This window comes from Grampus griseus (genome assembly GCF_964374135.1).
Source record: "Grampus griseus genome assembly, chromosome: 2".
Classification (NCBI taxonomy): domain Eukaryota; kingdom Metazoa; phylum Chordata; class Mammalia; order Artiodactyla; family Delphinidae; genus Grampus; species Grampus griseus.
In genome coordinates, this window is record NC_139018.1 from 150,791,259 (window position 1) to 150,808,741 (window position 17,483).

Consider the following 17,483-nt stretch of genomic DNA (forward strand, 5'->3'; position numbering starts at 1 on the left):
AGCAACTACCTGAAGAGTGAACAGCAACAGAAAGACTCTGGTGAGGAATGCACACTTTGAGAGGATTAGAGCCTGGGAGCTATCAAGGTTCTTTTGCTTGTAGCCTTGGGCCAAGTTCAGTCTCTATGGCATGTACCGTCTTTCTGGCCAGAGATACCTGGAAAGTGGGGTTGGGAAACACTGAAAGCTAAAGAGAGGGGAAGAATCCCCCAAATATTTCTACCCACATCTCCGACTGACCCCTGAAACCACATGTATAGGATGGACTGAAAACATCTCGGCTAAAGACAAATGATCTGGGCTAAGACCCAGCTGCATCCTAAGGAATACAGTTTACAGCTCAAACTCAGTGAAGAAAATTATTTGCTAAAACATATGAAACAATATTCATCGGAGAAATCTTACAGGATTCAGAATCTCCTTAAGTTAATATTCATAATACCTAAGGTATAATCCAAGATTAATAGACATATGAAGAATCAGGAAAATAGAACACATTCTCAGAAGAAAATCAATGGAGTCTGATCCTGAGATGACCCAGATGTTTGAACTAATAGACAAAAATTTTAAAGCAGCAGTTATATGTATTTTTAATAAATAAAACATATTTTCAACGAATGAGAAAGAATAAGTATTAAGAAAGAAGTAAAAATAACGAAGTTTTATTTTCATTTCAAATGTCAATTCTGCAAAGAAAAATAGAATTTATGGAATAAAATATTCACACACAATAAAATTGCTAAAATTAAAAAGCAGTTAACACTAAGTGCTGAGGAGGATGTGGATCAGGAAATCTCATACATCACTGGTGGGGATGAAAAATGTTCTGGAAGTTTCTCAAAAGTTAAACGTATATTTAACAAGTGACTCAATAATTCTATTCCTCGGTATTTACCAAAAAGAAATTAAACTATGTCAACAAAGACTGGTACATAGCAGCTTTATACTTAACAGCCTAAACTAAAGCCAACTCCAATGCCCACTAACGGAACAGATCCACAAACTTGGTCTCCTCACAATTATAATAGTACGCAGCAACAAAAGCAAGTGTTGGGCTTCCCTGGTGGCGCAGTGGTTGAGAGTCCGCCTGCCGATGCAGGGGACACGGGTTCGTGCCCTGGTCTGGGAGGATCTCATATGCCGCGGAGCGGCTAAAAAAAAAAAGTGAATGTCTTACTTTTATTAGTAACATGTATATCAAAAAAAATAACATGTATATCAAAAACACTTTAATGACTGAAGGAAGACAGATACAAAAGAAGATACGTTATAATTCCTTTAGTATCACATTCTGAAACTGGCTAAACTGTTTTGTACTTACAGACTGCAAAGCAATGTCTACGTGGGTTTGGGATGGAGGAGCTAATAATGTTGTGAAGCACAAAGGGTCTTTGTGGGATGAAGCAGTGTTGTGTCTTTTTTTTTTTTTTTTTTTTTTGCGGTACACGGGCCTCTCACTGTTGTGGCCTCTTCCGTTGCGGAGCACAGGCTCACGGACCTAGCCGCTCCGCAGCATGTGGGATCTGCCCAGACCGGGGCACAAACCCGTGTTCCCTGCATCGGCAGGCGGACTCTCAACCACTGCGCCACCAGGGAAGCCCAGTGTTGTGTCTTAATTGTGGCAATAGCAAAATATTTTAACAGGCAGTCGAAAATATGTAGGGTTAGCATCAGAACTTACTCAACTGTTGACGAGTTATAGGATATTAAATTTAAAAATTTGTTTAAATGTTCTTAACCCAGGTTTCCTTTGCTTAAATGATAGAGATTCTTTTCATTATTCTTAAAACCTGTCAGCATCAAGGAACATATTTTGTGAAATGCTGCTGTAGGGGGATAGAAAAATAACAAACCAAGGAAACTAAGTGTAAGCCCCTTACTCCCTTGTAGAAGATAGAGCAGGAATACAAATATCTCTATCACATTTAGTGCTAAGTGCTATAAAAAGATTTTTTAAATGTGCTAGAAATTTTAACAATGTATCTCCCATGTCCCTTCTTAAATGCAGTTTAAAGACACAAGAATGAGACCTTCTGAGCTAAAATTTCCCCTGGTAGTCTCTGTTTTTAATATAACCTACGTGCTAGAAATATTAACACCTTCCTAATAAATTTAGATATGAAGAGAATTCCCTTACAAGGAGAATTGTTTTGATATATAATTATTTAGTTGTAGGAATTTCAGAGGAACATAAAAATGTTGCTGAGTAGGTACAAAATTCTATAGGTTTAGAGATAATGACACGGACCCAATTTATATAATCCTGTATAACATCAAGGGAACTCTTAAGTTCTGTTTTGCTAATAAAGTAGAAGCTAAAAGGTGAAACAGTTTCACATATTTTCATGTCCAGCAGTCTAAATAAAACCTAAAGGAAAGATTGATCTGTGCTTTATGTTCTTCCCCCACCTTTCTCAATGTCCCTAACAGAATTGATTTATTTGAGCATCTAGTTTTTAAAAGAACAGTTTCTAGCAAAGCTTATGCCTATAGTAACCTTTGGCAGTTTGTCATTTAAAAGGCATGGTAACCCTTGACCAACAGATTTTACAACTGTTTATCTTTCTTTGAACCTTACACACATTGAACCCAATTTGCTGAGTAGGTGTGTTTTTCCCTTGTCCATGTTTTTAACACATTTTGCCTTCGTGGTGTTAAAATAATAGAGTTTCCCCAAACAACTATATTATTTTCATCACATAGTTTACATCGCATTATTTCAAGTCCTTTTTCCCATCCTAGTTTACCATCCTGAGTTTGAGCTGCATAGCTGAGCCAGCCTTAAGCAGGTTGCAAATCGCACACCAAAGCACCTGGGCCCACGGTCACCGCTGACTGCAGGACCTCTGATTCATTCCTCACTGCAACAGCAGGGTCTGGGAACTCCTGCATTCACTCCAGTTCTTGACAGAGACTAAAGTAAGGGGTTCTTTCCAAGCATGCCATGATGTCCAAAAACTTTTGTGCATTCCTAAAATGTTGAACTGTTTGAAAAGGCTCAATAAAGAATGAAAAATCTATACGCACAAAAGCTAGCATTAGTTTGGAAAGACAGAACATTCCAGGGCTGTCCTGATTCTGACTCCAGTTATTGGGAAATCTATGCCTCGTCATGGGAGTAATTTTTCTTTGCCTTGCTCCCACCCTCTCCAGCTCCTAGTCTTGAGTTATATACAGCTTGAGTTATATACGGCTTTAGTCATGGACTCAGAGAGACTCCATTACTGCAGACCCACACAGGCCTCTGAGGCAGAAGTTACCACTCGCTGGGTCTTCCCTCCCTTATAACATTTAGTTTTTCTGTTCTTCTATAATGTACATGGAAGAAAGTTGGAGGAGAGTATCTGTTTTCACATTTTACACATAGCAAAGTATGATGAATGGCTGAGGTATTTAAGTTCACATAATAGTTATCAGCCATTCAAGGTATACAGTGTCTTGACTTTCTATTTAATTCCTCACTAGACCATATTGTTAAAAAAGACTCTATCATATGGTTTTCAAATCATTAAACTCAGAAAAAAATTAAAATATTCAAAAAAAATACTTGTAATTGTACACAGGAGATTCAACTGGCTACCAGAGTTTTAAATGCTTACTTGAATATTTTTGGCCATGTGTGAATGTAAATTACATGCAAACGTAGTCTTTGTCATCAGAGTGAAATAGCCTATTATGACTAGGAGTACTGAACTAATTTGTTACATTTATTTTATTTTGTATTTTGAAGTTCATGTTAATATGAATGTTGGAATATAAGAGTCCTTGTAATTGGATTACCAGACTATCTGAGTATTAAAAAAGATGTGAAAAAATTGCTTCCAGTTCAATTAGGTTCAAAAAGATTTATTGAGATCCTGAAATATCAGACTTGCCAAAGGGGAGAACCATCTTCCAAACTCATCTTTCTTTTCTAAATTTGGTTGTTCAAAATCACTGCATTTACTGCAATTAATAAAAAATCTCTGGCAAGGCATAAGAGTGTTCCTGATGAAAGCTGCAAGCACTCTCCCCAAAAGACTTGGAATGACACTAAATTAATATGAGGGAGGAAAGGAAGAATTAATTAGTACATGATAGCAGAGCATTAGATGTTGATTTATTAGTCAGGACCAGCGTTAGCCGAGTTTAGTTTATAAACCTCAAACCGTATCCTTCCCAGGTTCGTTCTCATCACCACCATAAATTGTATATAAATTAACTGATAATAATTTGTCAGAAACAAACATAAAGGGCTCTTAGTCAGATGGTGACACAAGTGTGGATGTGTATATTTCCTGTTATTAAAATGACCAGAGGAATATAACAGTGATGGGGGAAATTGCATCAGCATAGAAAAATGAAGTTCCCTAACATAAGCAAATGAAAATAGAAACAAAGCAGGGCTCATAATATTATTGCCAGACATAGTAGTGTTCAAGGCAATAAACTTGAAAGGAATAATGAGGACTATTTTCTCTTGATAAATGTTACAATGCACATGAAATGTAGGGTTTTTTTGGTATAACTAGATTTTATCTTTCCTATATTGCCGATTTTATAATTCTGATTAATTAGAATGAATGGTGACCTGAATACGTTTTATGTGTAATATTCAGCTAAAATGAGTTTTATGTGGAATATTCTGGTGCTTTAATGCCCCCTTTTTTGGAGGAATGGGAAATATTATTTTTTACAGGTGCAGAAGGAGGTGGTAGTGAGTAAGACCATTGAACTAAAGGAACTATGTACATGTTAGTCATTCACTACACCCCTTCACAGGTACAGAACAATGGGTTTTGTTAAACTGTATCACATAAATGCATACAGAAATCTATTTAATTGTTACTAGCAAACTTTATTGGGTCAATAAAATTGGAAAAATCTGAGAAAATCATAAATTGTTGTGCTAAAGAGCATGTAATAAAAAATGTAGAGCAAAATATTTATAAATGCAAGGATAATATAGGACAATTTAAGCTACAAAATAATTAATGATAGTGATGAATTATAACTAATAAAATAAAACAACTATCCATGAGTCTCTCCTGATATAAATAATCACATAAATTAATAAACAAGAGAGAAGGGAAAACTTTGCCTTACAGTATAATTCCAACATATAAATAGAGAAGGAATGTGAAAATGGAAAATCACCATTTACAAACACCACACAATCAAATTTGTTTCAAGCAAAGATGATCATAGTTGCTAAAATTAGTGGGCAAAAGTCTGAAGAGACACAGAGTATTTCCATGCTCTAAAAATGTCACTACACAAGATACGTTTTAATAACAAAGGGAGAAATTAAAGTCGTATTTTATCCAAGTTACCATAGTGAACATTATAAGAAATGAGAGATATCAATGCCCATACCTCGTGATGTGAGGCACTGAGAAGGGTACACAGTCTGTGATATTCTGGCAAAAACATGCCTAACCTGAATTTAATCAGAATGAAACATCAGACAAACCTAACCAGAGGGGCATTCTCGAATATAACTGGCCGGTACACTTCAAAGTGTCCAAGTCCTGAAACACAAATGAAGGCTGATCAGCTTTCCCCGACTGGAGGAGATTAAAGACCCAAACAACTAATAGGAACAGGGGTCTGGGATCATCTCCTGGAGTAACAACAAAAAAAGAGCAACAGTTTGATAACTGACAAATTCAAATAAGGTCTGTAGATTAGTGGATAGCATCTTATTGATGTGTTACTCATAATTAAAGCAACCTCATACATTCATGCCGATATTCTCATAATATAATCGTATGATACACAGATGTAGCATTAGAAGTAATTTTAAGCCCTCTTCCACAAGAGAAACCAATACATTGAAAAACCTTACTCCTGTTCTTGGACAAGTTCAAGTCTTGTGGGTCTGTTTCTCCACCTCAATATGGGATCAATAACATAAATTTCTTGTTTTCAGTTTCAAATATATAAAAATAAGTGCCATAGGAAGTTCTTGTAACACAGTAGCACTCAAAAATGATAGTAGGGGGCTTCCCTGGTGGTGCAGTGGTTGAGAGTCCGCCTGTCGATGCAGGGGACGCAGGTTCGTGCCCCGGTCCGGGAAGATCCCACATGCCGCGGAGCGGCTGGGCCCGTGAGCCATGGCCGCTGAGCCTGCGCGTCCGGAGCCTGTGCTCCGCAACGGGAGAGGCCACAACAGTGAGAGGCTCACGTGCCGCAAAAAAAAAAAAAAAAAGATAGTAGGCTCTTCATTTTTTCTCCTATTTATTATATTGTAAATCCCGATACCTCAATTTTAACTACAACCGCTTATGAGATCTTCTTGACAGTCAATTATTATTGAGATACTGAATATGCAAATGAACAATGTCCAGACCACACATGACAACAGAAGTCTGACCCACAACCTCTGCAGAAATCACTCCAGGACTCCCAGACAGGGACGACGGCTGCCATCCATCATGTTTTTGCCACCATCTCAGGACCAACCAGAGAAAGCCAATTTGCTCCTTCAATAGTCACATACTTCCTTTTCCTTCCTTTATTTTGATCTTTGACTATTTTCTACAATTAAGTCTACTAACAATCCTACGTAGAGCATCAAATAATGCACACAATTTTTAACTGTTCTCACATTAAAAATATTTAATCTTTCATTTGCCTGTGGTTGTTTCCCCCCACAGTTTCTAAAGACAAATTTTTCCCGTAAAACTATACCTCCGAGAAATCTGATGATGCTGGCATAGTGTTCTGGACTCTTGCTGTGGTACCACGGCCAGCAGGATGCTCCTTTATTAAAAAATGTAGAGCTCACTTGCAGCCGCTCTCATAGCCAGAAGATCGAAAGCAAGATATTTTTAAACACAGGTTTTTATGAGACATGTATTTTATGGAATTACATTAAGACCAAATAATAAGAAAATCACTATGATGCTCTGAGCATGGTGTAGATTATCCTGGCTCTGGTTGTGCCATTCTGTTGGCTTGACAGTACCACCCCGTGCACGTAAATATATGCAATGGTCTGTGGAGGCACCATGTGGCTTGGCATGCCAGTTATCACTCTTCCCCCACAAGATGTCTTATCTGGAAAGGTCACTATGGCAGGAGATGGGCAATTGGTGGGAATCTATGGTAGAAGAAGACTTCACGAATCTTTCTCCAACATTACAGCCTCCTCCTAGCACACAGCATCCCTTCCATAGACAGGACAAACAGCAGGTACTTAACAGGACCCATCTGAAAAGCTGGCCTTAGTTTGGTTTTTGGTAGGATTAACCTAGATGTAAGCTTATGTTCCTGTTCCTCATTTGGGATTTTGTATGTAAACTTCGAAACAACTTCAAAAATGTTCATTTACATAGAGGTCAGATTTGTTGGATTTTTCAACCAGTTCTAGATTGCAATATCAACCCCCCTCAACTTGTAATTTTCCTCTCCATTCTGCCTCCTTGAACGGTCATCCAGTTCACAGAGAATCATATCTTTGGATTTGTTTTTTCTCTTTCTCATTGTCCAAATCTAGGTCCTATGTACATTCTTCTTCCTACTCTTTGCCTCCACTGCATTACTGACATTCACTGGGGACTAAATTTTACCAAGCATGGTCCAAAGTGCTGGAGATACAAAGATACACAGTCCCTGCTATTCATAGTATCACAGTTCAGTCAGGAAGGTAGGCAAGGAAAGCAGCACCTACAGAGAAGAAGAACGGGGTCAAGGTGTACATAGGAGTGGAGCGTTACTCAGATGGTGGGAACGTGTGGTCAGGCAGGTTTCCTGGAGGAGAGGCAGCTGAGATGAGCGTTAAAGGGTCAGTAAAGGATGAGGCAGAGCCAGCTGCAAGGAGAGGGACCTGCGTATGCACTCAGGGCCCGCACTTAGAAAGGACCCCTGCTTGGCTTATTGCTCTGATGTCATCATCTTGAAATTCTTAGTCATTTTTGACCAAGAGGCCCCACATTTTCATTTTGCATTCGGCTCTACAGATTATGTGTCTAGTTCAGGAACGAGGGAATACACATGGAAAGGCACAGAGGCATCAAAGAGCATGGTAGGCTGAGGTGTGGCAGTGGGTTCAGTGTGACTGCAGGGAGGTGGGGGGGGGCCTGACTGGGCAAAAGTCTGGTGAATAAGAGGAGAACCTAAGGTGAGGGCGGGCCACACTTACGGAGTGAGAAGAGGGCTGCACTAAGCTCCAGAGAGAATTTCCGTGTAAAGAGATAACAGAGGTAGAGACATCTGCAGAGGGGATAAAGGAAGTGTGTCCAGAGAGAAGGGAAGGAATAGGAAGTGGAGAATTGGTGAAGTGAGACAAATGAATTTGGTCTCACTTGAGAATTTGGGCTTGCCATATGGAGGATACTGAACAAGAGTGGACATAATTATAGGAGTAATAAGGAAGAAGTCAGGTTTCAGCGGGTTCGTGGCTATGCTGAAGGAAAGGAAGAGATTAGAGAGGGCAATGTTAGAATTACAGAAGAGGAAGGGAAGGGAATGGTGATGGAGCAAGTTCCCAGGAAACAAGGCAGAGAGTCCTCATCCCCTTGGACGTAGATTACAGGAGGGGATCCCACTAGCATCTCCCCAGCATTAGCCCATATGTACATCTCTGACAGAGCGGCCTCATCCAAAGCCACATTCAGTGGTGACTCCTCTGTCATGGCACTAACTGGCTCCCTTGACTCTTTACATCTCTACTTTCCTCATCTCAGCGTAATTTTTATCCATCCTTCACACTGAGCCCTTCCAAAGGCTCTTCCTAAATGATGAATTTTTCTCACGACTCTTATTGTAACTGTTACCCGTACTTCATAATCAACTAGAGTGAACTATCCCTAATGCACTGCATTTCTGCTGTGCCCACTAATCCCTTCTGAGAAAAAACACACCATGTTTCTTTAGTCATCCTTAAGTTCTTCTGTGTCAGGCAACCTACCATCCTTCTCGTTAACACGGTTCAGAAACTGCATCAAGGTGCCGCCGGGGAGCAAGCCAACTCGTGGGGGCACCGCAATATATTTTAAACTTTTGAAGGAAACACAGAGATACTTGACATCTGTCAAACACTGCTAAGATACTAGCTTCAATAATTAGTGGTTTCAACATGAGATCACACTATATTACTTTCAGTAATGTCACATCTTTGCAAAGCAGAGGTTTGGGTGCTTGCTGTGAAAAAAGCATGTGCAGTGAAAATCAATGCAGATCGAGAAATGAGGATTAAGAAATTGTGCAATGCCCAACAGGTGTACATTTTCTAGTACTGAGTAATGGTAGTTATTTAACTATAAAATAAAACTATTATTTATCTTTCAACTTACGTGTATTATTTTTTCTAATGGCCACTAAGTTGTTAAGACATAAACACTTAATAAGTTTTTTGGACTCAGCTACTTAGTAAACGGAGCTGTGTTTATTTTGGAATAGGGTAATGCAGACAGAGACACCAAGGCAATGTGTGGATTGACCAAGCTTGAGGATCTCTGCCCTGTGTTTTTAGACTAGGGACCCAGACTGAAGCCAACTGTGGCTCTCTGGCCAGCAGTCCGCAGTGGATCTGCTATGAGATCACAGTCCAACAGTGGAGAGAGCTGCTGAAACCAATCAACCCCAGCAGGTCTGCTCTCCATAGGAGAGTCCACATGAAACACACAGATGAGGACCCCGTAGTGGAATTGCCTTGGGATAGAGTGGGGTCAGAAACCATGGTGGAGAAGCAGGAGGCAGTGAGTGTTTGGACTGTAGCCCTGCCTGTAACTAACCCACCTTCAGGACTGAGCACCAAAAAAGGAAGGAGCTGGCCATTCCACAGTGGGGCAGACCAGTCAGGGACAGGGAGAGACAGGGAAAGACTGACCCCTAGGAGCAGCCTGTGTAAGCTGCTTCATTACAGCTGCCCTTTTACTCTGTGTGTGGACAGACGATGCCCCAGGTCCAGACCATGAAAGTGTCTTCTTATGTTTCTTTATAAATCTTTACATCCTTATACTAACTCCTCCCAACACACAGATCTGCTGTAGCTAGTGTGTTCTTGACCTTTGCAGTCCTCAAGAGCCTAATTATCATATTAGCACTTCGTATGTGTTGTTTGTTCCTTTAGTTGTTTTATATGTACTTTTAATTTCTTAAATTAAAGTTTTTGTTATCAGGAGACCTATTTTTATGTAAAACTCACAATATTAGCCACATTTTTTTTATTATAAAATATGATTTAACGTATAGCAGGCTGTGTACTTTTGAACCTTATCAATTCTGCTGCATTATTTTAAACATAAGAAAAATCGTGTCACTAAAAGTAAAACAAAAAGGCCAAGATGATATATAATGAGTCACATGACCACAATTCAGCCTTAAGGCTTTGATTCCAAAGCAGCGATTCCACTGCACCATGGGGTTAAATGTGCCTACTGAGTTGTCGCTAATTGAGCCTTAACCTCCGTCAATGGTATCAACTAAAATCCTCTTAACTGAATGTAACATTATATAATGTAGTGTAGAATTTGGTAAACGTGTCTTAGCCCAATAACACTCCATCCCATAAAATTAAAGTTTCAATTGTAATACAAATTAAAATATTAATCTTAAGAGGTATTTGCTCAGCATGGTTCCTAGAGCATTACCTGTTAAAATATGTATTGAGTCCCAGGGAGATCTACCAAGGGAAAATACCAGTTAAGTATCTTCTCTTTGCCAAACTTATCAAAATTTTTTATGATTCTCTGTTATTAAAATATATATATATACACACACACATACACACACATATATGTTTTCATTTTGTATGTTAACAAATCTTGTCATCTAGAATTTTTTGCCAGTTTGCTTATCATCTGCTCCATTATGTGTTCTTGTAGTCTGTGTATTCTTCAGAGAGGTTATTTTTCTTTAGAATCTCCATTGTCTGGTGGTGAAACGTATTATCCCCATATTGTGGGAGCCAGATATTCACCGACCAAAGATCACTCATGATTAATGACACTCAGATCTGAAGAATGTTGGCTTTGCTTATTGGGCTCTTATGCTACTTGTGTAATTCACATTGTGTGTCCTGAGGGAGGGGAAGGCAAAGGCTATATGAACATTTATGAAGACATAAATATATCTGTTCTTGTAGAACTGTTTCCATTTATGTAGACTGGTATATATTTTAGATATCCATTTAATGTCTAATCATTGCAATAGTCTGTGAAACATCTTTCTTACATAGGCAGCTACGCATATTTGTTTTCATCTTGTGACTATATTGCTTTAAAATGTCTCAGGGTTGCGTTGTCAGAATACTGTGCGACTCATGTAATTTAAGTCATGTGTAAGGAACACATTTTCTAACATGCACTCAAGATGGATTTGTAGTTCAGCATGAAAACACAAATATTTATCATTTTTCTTCCTCCATACTCTCTAGGTGAAAATTTTTTCTCATGGTTTTTAAATTAAAAAATTCCTTACAGCTCTGTTAAAAAATGTAATCACTAGTTCTGCATAGGGCAAATAACCATGATTTATATTATGTTACCATGGATTGGTCACATTTTCCAATTTATTGATTTAATTATTTTCATTTCTAAACAAACTGGCCTGAGATTGAAACTTGATGATAATTTAAATGTAGTACCTGCTGGGTGTTCACTAAGAGGATTGTAGTTTTTTGATCAAAATATTTTATATTAATGTATGGTTTTGACACAGTTTATTTGTTTAACAAGTATTTATTGAGTACTCATATTGTGCAAAGCCCTGCAGAAGTGTGCCCTAGAAAATGAGTAAAACCTAAACCTTACCCTCAAGAGAGATTAAAGATTCATTGTGAAAATCAGCAGATACATAAAAACATACACAAGATTGAATAATGGCATGGAGACTGGGGCACAAAAGGAAAATGTTGTGTGTGATTGAGAGAAAGGGGATTCTGTGTCTACCAAGCTCTGAATTATAGCATCATTTAGACTATGGAATAAAATATATGTGTAATATAATATAGTGTATATGCATATATGTGAAATAATGTTCATATAATATTATATATGTATATTTTAGTTAAAATAAAAGTTTAAAATTATCAAAATTCTACTATTCTACCAAAAATTGGGTTAATAATTTTGTATATTTCATTCCAGCCTTTCTCCTATGAATTTAAGTTTTACATAATTGTAATTGAAGGCAAAATGTAACTGTAATTCTTTAAAAACTATCATTGGTATAGTGTAAACATTTGCACAATGCTACATTTCTTCATAACCATCATTTTGAATGAGAGCATAACATTTTTCTTCCAGAGGATGTACTATATTTTTTCTAATTTTCTTCTACTATTATTTATTTTGGTTGTTTATAGAAGTTCACTCTTTTATATAGCTGGTTTTGAAAAACATAGTCATGCATATAGTTTTGTCCCCTCTCAGTTTAAAGCCTTTCCTTAGAAGAAGTTCCAAAAAGTGGGACAAATGTTATACAAACTATTATTGAAGTGTCACTTTTAAGCTGTGTGCTATCCTTTACATCTTTGTGTCATTGAGAACATTTTCATAACAGAAGAATTTCAAGGAAACCTACCAAAGCCAAAATATGTATTTATGCTGGTAGATTTTCAGGGCAATGGTTCAGAACTGAGGGGTTTATACTGTGACATAAATTTACTCCCTAAAGAGGGCATTGTAAGTGAGCACTATAATTTTATGAATAGATTCATCTCATCATGCAATTTTTATTATACTTTTAATATGTATAATGTTACATTTTTCTTTGGATGTCAGCATTATTACATGAATTTAAAAGTTTTGTGCTTTGAATTTTTAGAGTGAACATTTCAGTTCGTGTATTCATCTTTTTTTAATAAAAAGCTTCTTAAAAGTTTTTCTACAGCTGAAAATAATTAGATCCTTTCATAAAATTAAAGTGTGCAAATTCATTGGTAATACAAATAATTATTCTGCAGATGACAATGCGTAGAATCTTGTCTTCTTAAATTCCAGGTGTTTCTGAGCCTTACTTTCATCAGGTTAAACTCTTCGTAATTTAGAGTCAAATTTGCAAAGATAAAGCTGGTGGTTCCTCCTTGCAAACAAGTATATAATGAACCCTTATTTCAAATTTGTACAAAGCTTTTGGCTACTAGGTAACTTTCAGGGTCACTTATATTATATTAACATCAGGGAATTCCATTCTCCGTACTTTCATCTCTGGCACAGTGACCTTGTCACCAGGTGGCTTCCTGTAGAGAGGTGAGCAGAGACACCTTCTCAGTATCATTCAAGGACATGTTAAAGGTCTTAGAGCAAAAGTGGCCTATTTTTTCATGACGACATCAGTATGATCAAAGAATATGATTTATTTTTCTCATTAAGTACATTACCTTATGAATACTTCAATTGAGTTTCCATTAGTTGATTTGAATCATTAAATGTAAACTACAAGAAAAATTATTCTTTTAAAGCTCATTTATTTAAATTTTTAATAATCTGTCAATGCTTCCCTTCAATTTCAGATATTAACCCTTAACATTCATAAACTGAGGATGATTAGCATTTTCTTTAGAAGGGAACCACTCACACCACCGTTTAGATATTTTACTTATATAAAGTATTTTACCTAATTAAGTGCTTACTCATTAGCAATTATTCAGATGTCTCCAAATTCTTATAAATAATGCATTAATGACAAATGTAATTATTTCAATTAAAAAATAAAACCAATTCTGACATTGGTTCCCTAGTCATTTTCTTGGTTCTAAAGTGGCTCCAAATCTCCTTCGAAAAGTTTTTTTGTGTGTATTTAATATATACATACTATCAATGACCAAAACAACCAGAAGAACATTATTTTTACTTTGTTTTTTTCTGATTGAAATATAAAGTAGATGTGGAGTTTACATGTTGGTAAATTCAGCATTTTTCTCATATTTCCCTTGTTCCTTACAGAGTAGGCCCACAGTTTGGAGGCTGGTCTGCTCTGAGCTTCTTTTATTCTTTTGAAGGCATGAGGCAGGGAGAGGACATGAGTGTTTATAGTGTCACCGTAAAAGTTTTCCACTTAAATTATGCAATTGAGGATATGTGATTATAATTTCTGTCATTACCAATCTACTTACACGTCACTTTCAGCTATTTCAAATCCAGCTCCTCTTTGTTTCAGTCCCTGATGCCCGGCCTAGCCAATCAAAAGTCCAGTGAAGGAGGCCTGGCCATGGGCTCTGTGCCCAGGACAGAACTATTTAAATAAATAGGCAAATGAATCAATGAGTGAATGAATGGAAAAATGAATTGATGTCCAGGAAAAGCAGATTTCAGAGCAAGGAAAATTATCAGGGATAAAGATGGGAATTACGTAATGATCAAGGAGTCAGTTCTCTAAGAAGACATAACCATCATTAACGTGTATGTGCATTTGAGAGACGTCAAAATACGTGAGGCAAAAACTGATTGAACTGCAAGAAGAAATACAGGAATCCACTCTCCTAGGTGGAGACCTCGATACCCCTCTGTCAGTAATCGGCAACTCCGGCAGCCAGCATATCAGTGAGGACATAGCTGAACTCAACACCACCATGAATCAACTGGTTCTAATCAACATTGTTAGAATACTTCATCCAGCAATAGCAGATGACATATTCTTCCAAAACTCACATGGAACATGTACCAAAATAGACAAGATACTAGACTATAAAACAGGCCTTAACAAATTAGAAGAGTATTAATTATACAAAGAATGTTCTCAGACCGATGTGGAATTAAACTAGAAAACAGTGACAAAAAGATAGCTAGAGAATACCAAAACATTTGGAGATTAAAAAACACATTTGTAAATAACACATGGGTCAAAGAAGAAATCCCAAGAGAAATTTGTAATGTTCTGAATTAAATGTAATTGAAAATACAGCTTATGAAAATATATGGGATACAGCAAAAAAGCAGAACTTAGAAGGAAATTTATGGCATTGAGTGCATACGTTAGAAAAGAAGATCTAAAATTCAATAATCTAAGCTTCTACCTTAGGAAACTAGAAATAGAAGAGCAAACTAAATACAACACAAGCAGAAGAAAAATGAAGAAAAATTACAGCAGAAATAAATGGAACTGAAAACAGCTTTATTCATTTATAACAGCTTTATAATTAAACAATTGGAAGCAAATAAGATGTTCGTGAATGGGTAGTTGGATAAACAGAATGTGGTACATCTATGCAATGGAATATTATTCAGTAATAAAATAAATGAGCTATCAAGCCATGAGAAGACACAGAAAAACCTTAAATCCACATTGCTAGTCTAAGAATAGAGTATGAAGATCCATATGTGGTAGGATTCCAACTATATGACAATCTGGAAAGGTGTAACCATGAAGATCGGGGGTTGTCAGGGGCTGGGGGAAGAAGGGATGAGTAGGCTAAACAGAGGCAGCTTTAGGGGAGTAAATCTATCCTGTATGATGCTATAAAGGTGGATATATGGCATTTGTCAAAACTCCTACAACTCTACGACACAAAAAGTGAAACTTAACTATTTATGGACTTTGGTCAATGAAAAAGTATCAGTATTACTTCCTCAGTTTTAGCAAAGGCACTGCATTCATACAAGATGTAATAATCAGAGACTTTGTCAGGGATGGAGGAGATTATATGGGAACTCATTTTGTTTTCTGTACAGTTTTTCTGCTAAAACTGCTCTAGAAAATAGTCTTTTTAAAATACTCATTGAACTCTACCCTTAAATGGGTGCATTTTATGCTTTTAAAATTTTACTACAAAAAAAAGTGATGTAAACACTTGAAAAAAAATGAATAATGACTGAATAAACTTTGACCAATTCTGTATAGCTCTTCTCTCAGTAACATTTTTACACTATTTCTTAATAATCACAGGCTTTTTGGTGAGGGGGGTGGGTGGGGGACAGGAATATGGAAAGGTTGATATATAGAGTTTAAAAGAAACTAGAACAAAGATGGATAGGAGCCGTACAAAAATTTTAAGTAAAAATTAGCTGCAGTTAAATAAAGAGAAAAAAACTATACGCTTCACAGGACTCTAAAGGATTTGTCAGATTTTGAAATAAAATCTCAGTGTGGAAATGTAAGGAATAATTAATGCTACTAATTTAAGCAGTAACTATATCAGAAGATGCAGTTAAACATTCAGAAAATAGAAGTATATCTCAAGTGAGAAAGAACCAGGATGAACTTCTCACTGGAAGTAGTTACAGGAGAAGTGAGTGCGAGTTTGGGAACAGAAGTGCTGGATTCCTTTCTCATACCACAGTTTACGAAGTAGATTTGAAAATTGTTCAAAATCTCTGAGACTCAGTTTCTTATCCATACAAGGGGGATAGTCGTAGTAGTTGCTCTTAGAGACATTTGAAGATTAAATGACATATAAAACATTTGACACATCTCTTATTTTAGTACATAGTCAGTAAAATGTGTTATTATTAGTAGTAATATATTATCAGGAGTATTTCTTTTAATATGTTCCCCCACCCTTGAGATTTCAGGAAAGAAAGGATGAACCTTGTAGAAGTGGTTAGCAAGGTCTTAAGACATGTGTATCAGTAGTGATTATAATGCAATTGGCATACTAGGTTTATAACACTGAGTTTTTCTGTCAGTTGTTCCACTTGAACTTGACCAGCATGATTTTTAAGAACAATGATTTCTCACCACATTGCAGACAGTCATGATTTTTAGTTATTTATATTCAATGACACCTTAAATACTATAATATATACATTTAATTTCAGACTTATAGAAACATTTTAAGAATAGTACAAAGAATTACAAACAAACAAACAAATAAAGAATAGTACAAAGAATTTCCAAACACCTTTCACTCCAAGTCTCCAAATGTTAACATATTACTACAATTGCTTCATCCATTTCCCCTTCTCTCTCTACACATATGTGTGCATATTATTTTTCTGAACTGTCTAAGAGGAAGTGGCATATATGATGATCCTTCTTCCCTAAATAATTCACTATATATCACCTGAACACAAGAGATTCTTTCTCAAAACCACAGTATAGTCATCAAATTCAGGAAATTAGCATTGATACAGTAATACTACTGATACACAGACTAGTCCAGCTTTGGCTAATTGTCCCTGTAAAGTCCTTTATAAACAAATAAAATCCAAGATGATTGGTTTCATTCAGTTGTCACATCTCTTATGCATCACTTAATTTGGAAAAGTTGCCAAGTCTTTATATATTTCAATATACTGATGTTTTACAAGGATATTAGGCACTTATTTGTAACACGCCCCTCAATTTGGGTTTATCTGATGTTTTCTCGTGGTTAGATTCAATTTACGTATAGGCTTTTGGCAGGAACACCAAAGAAATGGTACTGAGTTTTGCTCAGTGCGTGAATGTAAACACGTCACATAGGTTTTTCTTGTTGGATAAGATACTTTATGTAAAGAACTGGGAAAGCATTCCTTACATGTAAATATGATAGCTACTGCTTTTTTCTTCTAGGTTTTATTTCACATTTATGTAGAAATTTCATTCTTTCACATATCAGTCACAGACACATACTC